Here is an 8,812-nt window from a genome sequence, read left to right as displayed (position 1 = left end):
AATCTCTCTCTGAAAACCGACAAGAACCTTCCTGAGCAGTAATCATTTACCTTTCAAGCACCAAAGCCTGGTGAACTTTATAAATATTAAATTCTGTGCACAGTATAAGAATTGCCTGCAACCAGTAAACGTGGAGGAATGAGAAGTGAGATTGGACTGTGAATCAAAGAACTTTTCTGAACTTACACCCACATTACATACATGTGTGCTTAGAATTAGAAGGAGGTTAAGTCAGGTTAGTTAAGTCAATAGTGATAAGTTAAAGTGTGAATCTGTTTTCATATTTAAAGATAATTAAAAGCAACTTTTGTTTAAGTAACCATTTGTTGTGGTGATTATATATTGCTGCTGGGCTTTGGGGCCATCTGGGCTCATAACCCTATGTACAATGGGAGCTTCTTGTAATGGCGTCTGCTATCAGCCAAGCTCTGTTTTTAACTGCCATGCCTCATGGGGACTCATGCATGCGCAGTAGCGCTGTGGTGAGTACAGTAGCTGCAGTGCAATTGCAGTGGGTAAAGAGCAAAGACAGCCAGTCCAGTTTAGACCTGATATTTTGAGTTGGGCTTACAAATATGCCCAGCGCATGTTATGTAGTAGCCACTGGTGGAAGTGGATGCCTGGGGTGCTTCAACCTGAGAGGATGTGCCATCCATGGTCTCAGGATTGCAGCCAATTGTTTCATGGGCTGTTCCTGAGGAAGCTTTGCCTACCCTGGGTTAACATTCCAGATCCTGGTATACAGTCTCATCAGGAATGGTTTGAGATGGGGCTGGCTCCCTTATGGGTAGGATGTGTCGATGGTTTCTCCGATACACCCTTCCTTCTGATTTTACCAGGCAGCTCCTTTCGACTATGCCCATGCTGTCGTAACCCTGTGGAGTCTGCATCCTTATGACTTGCCCTTCAGCTAATGGCTCGAGCGGTCAGCTGTTGTATCACCTTTTTGTGTTAGTCTCCTGTTTAGTAGCTGAGACAATTTCTTGTGGGTCCTTTGGCTGGGGCTCCAGGAGCCTCCCTGCCAACGGCAGGGTTGTCTGCATCTGCCTGGACACGTCTTTGTGCTGGAGAGCTCAATGTAGCATCGCGAGGGATGTTCCTTAGGTTCAGCAGATTGAGGAACACATCTGTCTTCTCCCTGTGAGACTTCAACATGTGCTCTTTTGTGCTCCTCACAGCTCTTTCAGCCAACACATTTGACTGTAGGTACTCCAGGCTGCTAGTGATGTGGTTGAAATTCCATGTTGCTGCAAAGTGCCTAAATTTCTCACTGGTAAACTGTGTGCCATTGTCAGATAGCAAAGTGTGAGGTGCTCCATGCACAAAAAAGTGCCTCTTCAACTTAGTAATGACTGCCAAAGCGGTGATGTCAGGTTAAAGGTCTAACTCAAACCATCCAGAGTATGAATTGATAAGTTCCAAATACTGCTGACTGTGCCATTTGAAGATGTCTGTTGCCATGGTTGACCAGGGGAGGTCTGGCACCGGTGGAATTGCAGCAGCTCTTTCTGCTGGTGAGGCCTGGTGCTGTTGCACACTGAGCAAGCTTTTACCTCCTGGTCTATGTCTTTGGTCATCCCTGCTCAAAAAAACTATGGCTCAAGTCCTGCATTTGGTTGCTTCTGCACCAGGGTGCCCTCTGTGCAGGATGCTGACATAGATGTTTTGCAGTGAACTCAGGACTTCTGCTCTCAGGCCCTCCATTATGATTCCATCATCGATCCGTAATTCATCCCAGAATGGGAAATAGGGTTGTACCTCAGGTAGCAGTCTGTGTTGCTTGTCTGGCCAGCCACCCTTGATAAAAGTGCCCAGGGTCCTCAAAGTTGCATCTTCAGTCATGTGCTGTCTCAGCTCCTCCAACTGGGATGAGGAGATGTGCATTACTGTCATTGTATCAAAAGTGCCCTCTTCTTCAGCTTGCTGGATCATGCATTTTCTGGGAGCATGGGATAACGTGTTGGCTAGTGCATTTCTTTTCTGCACTTGTAATCTAAAGTCAAGGTGCATTTTTGAAGCTTGAGCATTATTCCCTGTAATCATGCAGGGGCTCCGGGAATTGGCTTCTTCAGAATTGTGACCAGAGGTAAATGGTCAGTCTCTATGGTCACTGGCCAACTATAGATGTAGTCGTTGAATTTTAAGCAGGCAAAAACTACTGCCAACAACTCCTTCTCTATTTGGGCATACCTGGTCTCAGTGTTGGTGAGTGATCTGGATATGAAAGCTACTGGTTTTCCATTTTGCAGGCATGCTGCAACCAGACCATATTGTAATGCATCAAAGGTTAGCAAGACAGGTCTTCTTTTGTCGTAGTTCGATAGAACAGGTGGGCATGGCATTTGCCTTTTTAATACGTCGAATGTGTTTTGTTGTTACTTATGCCAGGACTAGGCTGCGTCTTTGAACGTCAGCTGCCTTAGTGGAGCAGTAAGATCACTGGAGTTTGGGATGAATTTGCTCAGGTAGTTGACCATGTCCAGGAAACATTGTTGTGCTGTCACATCTGTCAGTACAGTACTTTCATTTGTATAAAAGAAAATTCATTTATTTTCTCTGATAAAATATTTGTTCGCATGTGTATTATTTGTCTGTATATGTGTTAAGTCCAGTTGTGTGTCTGCATGTTTCGCCCCGATGATCAGAGAATCCTGTTTTGTTGAGTTGTACTTGCACAATGTCAATAAACTTCACGACTTGAAAAAGAGCTTTTGGCACATTGGCCCTCGTAAATCAAAGTATTGAACATAGGAATTTGGATGATATGGTAAATTTGTATAAGACATTGGTGAAGTCACATTTGGAGTATTGATGTGCAGTTTTGGTCATCGAACTACAGGAAATATCAATAAAATTGAAAGACTGCAGAGAAGATTTACTAGGTGTGGTGATACAACCACTACATTGGCCACACTCCTACCAGCCTACTGCAGGGGGCAACCACTGTACCTGCAAGTAGGCAACCTGGGAGGCTGGCCCCACCGGCCCGTATAAAGGCTCGAGCTGGCCCCTTCGGGGACAGTCAAAAACATGGAGTCAGCAAGATACTGAGACTGGTGTGTACGAATTTAAGCTAATTAAAGCCCGTGTACAGTCCTGTGGAGTCTGCATCAGAATTATTCACACAGCAGCACTCACACAAGGATGTTGCCGGAACCTGAGGAACTGAGTTACAGGAAAAGGTTAAACAGGTTAGGACTTTATTCCCTGGAGAACAGAAGAATGAGGGGAGATTTGAGAGAGATATACAAATTATGATGAGTAGAGATAGAGTAAATGCAAGTAGCCTTTTTCCACTGAGGTTACGTGAGATACACACCAGAGGATATGGGTTAAGCGTGAGGGGGAGTTTTTTCACACGGAGTGGTAGGAGTATGGAACGACCTGCCAGCTGAAGATGTGAATGCGGCTCAATTTTAACATTTAAGAAAAATTTGAACAGTTATGGAGGGATGTGGAACAGGTGCAGGTCAGTGGGACTAGGCAGAATAATAGTTTGGCACAGATTAGAAGGCCTCAATGGCCTGTGCTGTAATGTTCAATGATCCTAAATAGATGTTTAGGCCTGGCTAAACTAAAAAGAAAGAAAAGTCTGGTCAACAGAGATCAGTAAAGGTACAGAGATAAGTATTCACTTAAAAATAGGTGCATAGCTACAAGAAGAAATTACTAGCTTTATTATCAATTTGTCAAAACATAACAAAATATAATTACTTTAAAAATACTGGTTTACTACAAAATCAAGAACAAAATAATCTTCAGCTATTCTACACCATTTAATATAATTGCCAATTACTGTTTCAATTCACAACAATTGAGAAGCGGAAGACATCAATTACATTTCAGACCAAATCAGCAAATGAGAAGTACATATTAATCTTCAGTTATTATAAGTGAGATATTCAGTGTTTGAGGAAAATCATAATTGTATTGTATCACAAATTTTATTTTAGAGATGTAACTATATTTTAATTGTCACTCTTTTCTCTTTAGATTATCCAATTTATACTGGTTCTCATATATTTGATTTTGTTTTAGGCATTGCTGCTTTAATTGATAAAACAAAGAGTTGCTTTAAATATTCTCCATTCTCACATTTTGCAACAAACTGTTGCATGATGGATATAACTCCAGGTATTGTACTTTTGCTCTCAATAAATACAATGGAAGAGATTGAAGATCTAAAAGATCTAAAAGATCATGCCAACAAAATACAGGCAAACCTCGCTATACGTTACTTCAATCAACGTGCAATTCAGTTACCGCGATTTGGAGAAGTGCATCCATTTCCTGTTTTATGCACATTATTACGCAGTAATAGCAAGATCTTTCTGGAAATTTCTGGAAAACTTGAGTTATAAGTGAACGGCCATAAATTAAATGTGCAAATGACAGTCAGACTCAGTGTGTACTCCCTACTAAAAATTGATAAAATAAATGTAGAAAAGAATCTGGCAGTGATGCTAAAAAGAAAAGCAATTACCCAGTACTTGAGAAGAAAAAATTGAAGTTATTAAATGACATAAAGACTGTGCTACCAATCAACCACATTAGACAAGGATCTGTGATTAATAGGCTTTAATCACCTTTAGATGTCAGCATATTTTACATGTTGCTGGCCCGGTTCCAAGGATGGTACTGAGGGAGGGGTTTGGGCGTAACAGCCTTTATGGGAATAACCGGGAGAGAGGAATCACAGGTTCAGGGGAAGGTCAGCCCGTAAGTATATACATACAATATACATAGTGGTAGTATGCAGTGGTAGCTCCACATTCACCCCTTCTTTTAAAATAAAGCCTGGCAGGGTGCTGTGGTACAATGTTCATTACAGATTTAGCTTGTCTGGCGGTCTCATCCATCACTGCATCTGTCGCAGGGTCTGCTGTGGCATACCTGTCTTGTGCGACAGGCGGTGCCTCTTGTGGCTGAGGGGTGGGGGTTGGTACAGTGGAATTGTTTGGGTCCATTTGTATTTGGGCGCAGGGTCGAGTGCCAATGGTGGGACTGGTTGGTCAGGGTTGGGCACCAATGGCAGGACCAGTTGGTCAGGGATACAGAAGGGTGGTGTGCACTGGTCGGTTGCAGGGTCCCTTGCATGCGCAAGGTCCCAGATGGAGACTGTGCCCTGTTACCCATCCTGGTACTGTAAGGTAAAACATCATGAGATGGGAATGTGCAGGGCTGTAACAAGATGTGAATGCATCCTTGTACTTACAAGATAAGAGAGACATTGATGGATTGAGAGGCAGGAAGCTAGCAGGGAAAGGATAGCAACAGTTTTAGTCATTGGACAAGTAATGATATGATGATGTTCTAAGCACATATCCAAGGGTATAAAAAATCACCATTTTGCTGATAACGGCAGAATGCATTCTCCGACTAACATGGATAGTCGCAAGTGTTACAATCCGGTAATAAAGAACAAAGAACCCTGATTTCGACTCAGTCTGGTGTTTGTCTCACTCATTCATGAACAAAGCAGACCTAACAATTTGGTGACCCCGACGTGATGGGTGAGTGAACACTGGACGACGGTTTCTGTTTTTTCTGACAATCATCTCAGCCGGCTAATAAAAAGGTCCAGAGAAGCCTGTTTTAACAAAATTCTCTTTTTTTTAAAAATCTTTATGATTGTCAGTAAGAACTGGAGATCGGACAAATTAGACGACCACAATTGAAGGTCGCATGCCAGGATTGTAACACGTAAGTGATTACAGACAAGATAAAAGTCCTTAAGGTGTTTGAATGACATTTATTAAGTGCTTCGCAAGAAACTACTAGAGTTTAAAAGTCTTTATTGTGTCGTTGCAAAGTCCAATAGAGTGAGAAGGTGGTCTATAAACAATTGAGGACCTGAGTTTTCTGCCCTAAACTGGTTATTAAGAGGAGAAATCTCCCACGTGAAGGTTGGGCTTTGAAAGAAAACAAAGGTTCAGGCTTATTGGCCTCAATTGTATCTGAGAGACTGACTTATAAATGTCCGGTAGGTATGATAATGTCTGTACACTTGAGAAGTTAAGAATTTATTTCCCCAATTCGCCGTGGTGGAATACCACAGCAGACACTAGAGACCTTGAGACAACAAAAAAAAGTACTCAGGGACGCCTGCCTGGTGAACAAGAACGACGACAGAAGGCTGCGACAGCTGTGTCCGGATCAGGTAGGAGATATTAATGAAAAAGTTGACAAACTCCTAAGAGACACCCGGTTTATTCGAAATACTTTTGATAAGTTAAATGAGGGTATTCCCAACATCACCAAGGAGATAAAGTTACGTAAATTCATAGATTGATACAGGGAAACAGGACAAAAGTATAGCCCAAATATTTGGTTTTCTAGTTGTAATTTAACTTTCAGACCCCTTTGGGAAAACAGAGAGTGGAAAACGAGCAATCAGAGTATACAGGACAGTCTGAAGTCAATTGGAGGACAAGACTTAGAGACTGTTCCTTTAAAAGATATTAGTCATCCAGCTTGCAAGGAGACATTTTTAAAAGCAATTTTCGTTGACATAGATCCCCTAAACGGACAAGAACCTAAATTAAAACAGGCATTAGAAAGCGGTCCCGCAGCTATGGCTGTACAGTTGCCTGCTAAGACTTTTGACCAAGTTATTAAGGAAATTAATCAGGAATTAGAGGAGCGAAATACCAGTAATGCGGCATTGGAAAAACAAAAAATGCTCCGAAAATGTGTAGACCGCTGGAGGAAGAGGGGTTGGTTACCCGGGGGCACTGAGATGTTCCTGACAGGTGAGGAAAAAAAAAAATTTTAAAACGTAGAGGCTTAGATAAGCTGGAAGAAACAAAACACAGAAGGGAAAGGAAAAGTGCCTGTTTCCAGTTTCCAGCCACGAAGTGTCCGGGTTTGCTCTCTCCCTCCCTCCTTTCACCCTCCCCCTCTCTCTCTTCTCCCCCCCCCCTCCTCTCTCACCCACTCCCCCTTCCAATCCCAATCTATGGCGGTGCTGCCCTGAAATCCCCAGGTTGGGCAGGGCAGAGAAATACAATTTGGTTTTAATTTTGTGCCCACAATTCCAGCTCCGCATCAAATGGGATCCTGTTTTATCCTCTCTCCCTCCCTTTTTCCCGCACCCCCACCATTGCGGGATCAGGGCAGACATTGTGGGCTGACGTGTAGCTCACTCGAGGTGGGAGGGAAGGAAGGAGTGATAGTTCCCAGTGGTGGGAGACCCAATCTGATCCAGACCAGTGATCACAGGATGAGAACCTTTTAAAACCTTTGAAACGAAAGTGTTAATCTGAAGACTTTTCTCCCAGTGGGGCCAGTGCAAGGCATTTTCTCTCTCTATCTCTTGTGCTCTGTGTATCTGCCTCTCTATCTCTTTCTCTCGCTATGCTCTCTCTCTCTCTCTCTCTCTCTCTCTCTCTCTCTCTCTCTCTCTCTCATAGTCTCTGGATGTATGTGATGTCATGTATGTACTCTGACAATAAATCATTCATAAGTGAGTCTTATACAATTATACAAACGGGACACAGAAAACAAAATCTTTAATCGCGAGTCAGCAAAAAAGAGGGTGAGAGACAAGGAGATGCAGTACCGCGATGTCCTAGCTATATTCGAAGAATTTGGTCTCCCTGATAACCCACCTGTTACTGCCCCTGTAGAAATAGCTTGTAGACCCCCGCCCTATACATATGTGGAGTCAAAAGGTGCCCCTGGCACCCCAGATGGGATACTGGAGTCACGTCCCTTATATCCAGATATTGAGACACTGGGGTGTGACAAGAACCTCGGGAATAGGGACACATCAGACGAGGTACAGGCCCCTTTAATAAAAATAGAAGGGGGAGTAATAGATGTGGAGACCCCTCTGGAGTCCAAGAAAATAGAAAAGGAGTTAGAGATACAGAAATGGAACATGAAAAAGGTTCAGGATAACATTAAAAACTTAAACAGAGATATTAATGTGCTGGGGCAGATCAGTGAGGATCAAAAAGAATTAATGGTAGGTGTATTGAAGGAAGTGGAAAAGATAACTACAACACTGTCAGGAGAAATTAAAGCTGAAGGAATGGTAATAGGAGTAAAGGACGAAAAGTGTAGTACAGATGAGGAAACGAGATACGATCCACCATGGGAGGAAAGTAAAAAGAAAAGACTCGGGAGGGAGAAAAATAGACATGCCTACCTGGACATAGTTAGAACAAAAGAGAAAGATGTGAAACAACTAAACTATGGCCGAAAAGATTATCTTAGAGATGAACGTGACCAATATACCTTTGACCCTGAGACATTGGAAGCTGATAGGGACAGTGACAGTGACGAAGAAGAGTCAGAACAAGGTGGGATAAATAAATGCATGCCAAGAGTAAAGAAGGAGCAGAAATCCCCAAAATTGAGATATCAATGCCCATTACTGATCACGGGACGGGGAACTCAAAAATATTTACCCTGGTCACGAATGGACTTAGAGAGTTTAATGAAAAAACTACCTCCGTTGAGTAATGGGGCTAGTCCATGGATTTCTTGTTTTGAGCGAGAAACCTGCCAAGAACAATTAGCACTCGCAGATGTCAGAACTATCATGATAAAATTAAAGGCAGAAGGGGCCCTGAAGCAAATAGAGAGAATTGTAAGAAGTAGTAAATTGGGGGATGAAATAGAATTTAACCCACTTCGGAATAAATTTTGGGAAGCACTTAGAGAAACATTTCCTACACCCTATAGTTTGGATGCCTTGGTAACGCTTCAACTAAAGGAAGGAGAGACTGCACACGAGTATTTCACTCGAGCATGGGACTTATGGGAAACAGGGACTGGAGAAAGACCTGACCACAGCCCCTTAGGA

This window comes from Narcine bancroftii, unplaced genomic scaffold (assembly GCF_036971445.1).
Source record: "Narcine bancroftii isolate sNarBan1 unplaced genomic scaffold, sNarBan1.hap1 Scaffold_38, whole genome shotgun sequence".
In the NCBI taxonomy this organism is placed as follows: domain Eukaryota; kingdom Metazoa; phylum Chordata; class Chondrichthyes; order Torpediniformes; family Narcinidae; genus Narcine; species Narcine bancroftii.
This window is presented reverse-complemented; position numbering follows the sequence as displayed.